Source organism: Rhagoletis pomonella, unplaced genomic scaffold, assembly GCF_013731165.1.
Source record: "Rhagoletis pomonella isolate Grant_MI unplaced genomic scaffold, Rhpom_1.0 Rhpom_scaffold_00171, whole genome shotgun sequence".
Classification (NCBI taxonomy): domain Eukaryota; kingdom Metazoa; phylum Arthropoda; class Insecta; order Diptera; family Tephritidae; genus Rhagoletis; species Rhagoletis pomonella.
Window position 1 is genome coordinate 96,652 of NW_023458725.1, and position 2,867 is coordinate 99,518.

The following is a 2,867-nucleotide window of genomic DNA, read 5'->3' on the forward strand; positions in this document are numbered from 1 at the left end:
AAAGTTGTCTTACATCTAGTAAACTTAAAAAATTGCACATTAAATTCATTTTTCATTATAAAATAAAATTAAATATCACAATTCAGTTTACAAAATGTGGTCTGTTTGCACCCACAGTAAGTTCCCATGAAGCCTAGCCCAAATTCAGAATTGAAAAAAAAACGAGCAAATGGGGTCGGAAACTACTAGCCCTAAAAGCATAATGTGGAAAATGTTTGAAGAGCTGCGAAATTGTATTGCAATAATAAAAATAACAGTGCATAAATTGGAAAAAATCGTTTTTGTTTTGCTTTATAATTTTTGGGAATATTGGTTCAGATGGAATTTTTTTATTTGTTTGGTTTTTCAGCTCGTTAATGATGCACCCAGGGTTGCATTTACTGTCTATGAAAATATTTCGTGAAGCGTTCCAATATTAGCTCCGAAGACTAAAAGTTGGTTAAGCTTAAATGAAATAGTTTTTTATTAAATATTTATTCCTGGTATTTAGTAAAAAACATCAATACTAATGTATAAAAAACAAAACATCAATGCTAATGTATGAAATGAAGTAAGTAAAAATCTACGAATACATTCCATGAATATTTTGTCATAGAGCCATTATTAAATTTAGACATAACTTTGTCAGGCGTTGGTACCTACGTATATAGAATTAATGCGTTGGAGAGAGATAAATATACAAGTTCAACGCGCTAATTTAGGTATCCTTGTATGTATATACCTGTTATTCGTCTGGCATATACTCCAACTGCGAAAATAATGACAATTATAATTTATGTAGATCCCTGGATAAAAGATTGTCACAAGTTACTTTCGGTAACTCATGATTGAAGTTTGGAATGTAATTTCTCAGAAACACGACTACAGATTTCCTCCAAAGTGTCGGAGAATGCTATGTACTAGTTCATGAAATTCTTAAATTATCTTATTTTTTTAGTTTAGTGTCAACCATTTATGAGTTTAATAAAATTTTGTCGTATACGACATTTGTCAAAAAATTTTCAGTCAGTTTTAGTGATATACGCCAAAATGTGATAACAATTTTTATAAATTAACCATACTTTTTACTAATCAGCCTAATCGTGAGTTTCGCCCGAACAAAATTTCGCCAACAATTTTTTCATCCACCTGTAGTGAACACACGCAAACGAAAAGTGACCCGGTTCTAGAAAATGAAACTCATAATAAAGCTGAATATGTCGGAAACTAAAGAAGAACAGATAACTCTATTTGAAAGATCTTGATTAGTTTAGTACGACAGCAATACTAACGCAATTTGTACCAAATAACCGAAAAAATTTTAGTCAATTAGTCGGAAACTAAAGAAGATATCCAAAAACCACAAATTGTCAAAATGACGCTTCCGGCAATTTTCCATCCAGGCGACGATATTTGAATAGGTTTGTATAGTTACCAATAGTCAGTACTAATTTGTACTGGAACCTGCAAACTTTTACTGGAAAAGTGTATGATAACCCAAAAATTTGCAAGAGAGCACTGAATCGAGAGCGTAACAACACGAGAGAGCTGCAAATTCTTGCTAATGAAATTTTTACTAGCAGAAATTAGCTAGCAGAAGAAGAAGAAGAATAAATGTCAAAAGAATATATAAAAAGTGGTGTTACTAGCTCAGTTGATTTTGTGTATGTGTTTCGCCGCACGGCTTCTGATATCAAATTGAAAAATTTTGTTTGAATTTCTACTCACACTTACAGGTTTTGACAGTTTATGCCGCCAAAGCAAAAACAAAATACATGTAAATTTTTGTTTTTGTACTCCTGCTATCACCTTATATTGATTCGCCTTGGCACAAACAAAAGTAAAATGAGTGGAAATCATAATATTAATGATGTACTGGACAGTGTAAGTGCTTGTGTGTAAAGCAAAGAGTTTAAAACTGATTTATAAATAGTAAAATGTTTACAGCAGATTGTCAAAGCAGTGCAACAACTGTTCTCTTGCAAGTTTTTGCTAGTTTTGTGTTCAATAACCTCTTCTGCTAGTTTTCTCTTCTTCTCAATTTTACGCTCTATTTTGCTTTTACGCTCTCGCTGCAATGTTTTACTGGAGAAGTTACTATAAAACGTAATGTTACTCGCATATTTTCGAGCCTGTATGTAAACTTTCGGGAAAAAATTTAAAAAGTATATTCATCTGCTGAAAAGATATTTTCGCAGATTCACAATTTATTTAAAATAAATCTATCAGCCCTATCTCCAATTCCATGTGAATAAATCTCTCCAGTGCTTAAATAATTTTCACCACATTAAATAGCTGCACAACACCCTAATTGCCGAAAAAGCGTTGCTTGCAACACTAGTCCTTTATGGGGACCAAACTTGGTAAAAAAAATAGCTAAGTTTGTTTACTGGATATACTGAGATTAGAACAGTATGGCCCTTATTATCAGCTGCATTCGATTTTCGATCTTCGCTGGCTATCGAAGATCGAAGATCGAAAGTGAAATTCGTATTATGAGCTATGCAAGCGTGTCGAAATTTTCGTTGAGTATCGAATTTTCTGTCGAACAGAATTTTGCTTTCGATGGTGTAGCGTAGTGTTAGAAAATTGTGAAAAATGTATGATTTTGTATATGTTTTCTTACATTTTGGCGGCTAGACACTAATTTTAAACAATTTTTATTAATTTCATGCAGTTCTAACATCGTGAATACTAAACACAAGCTCGAAAAGCTGGTTTTACTTGTGAAAGAAAATCCCAATACTCTGTTGGCGCGATCTCTGAGAACAAAATCGTAGCGCTGTTGATAGTTTTAAAATATTTTAAATAGATTTGGCTCACAAACGCTTCTTTAGGTGGTCGGAACTTTTTAATGAATCTGTAGACAAATTTCTTAAATATATTTT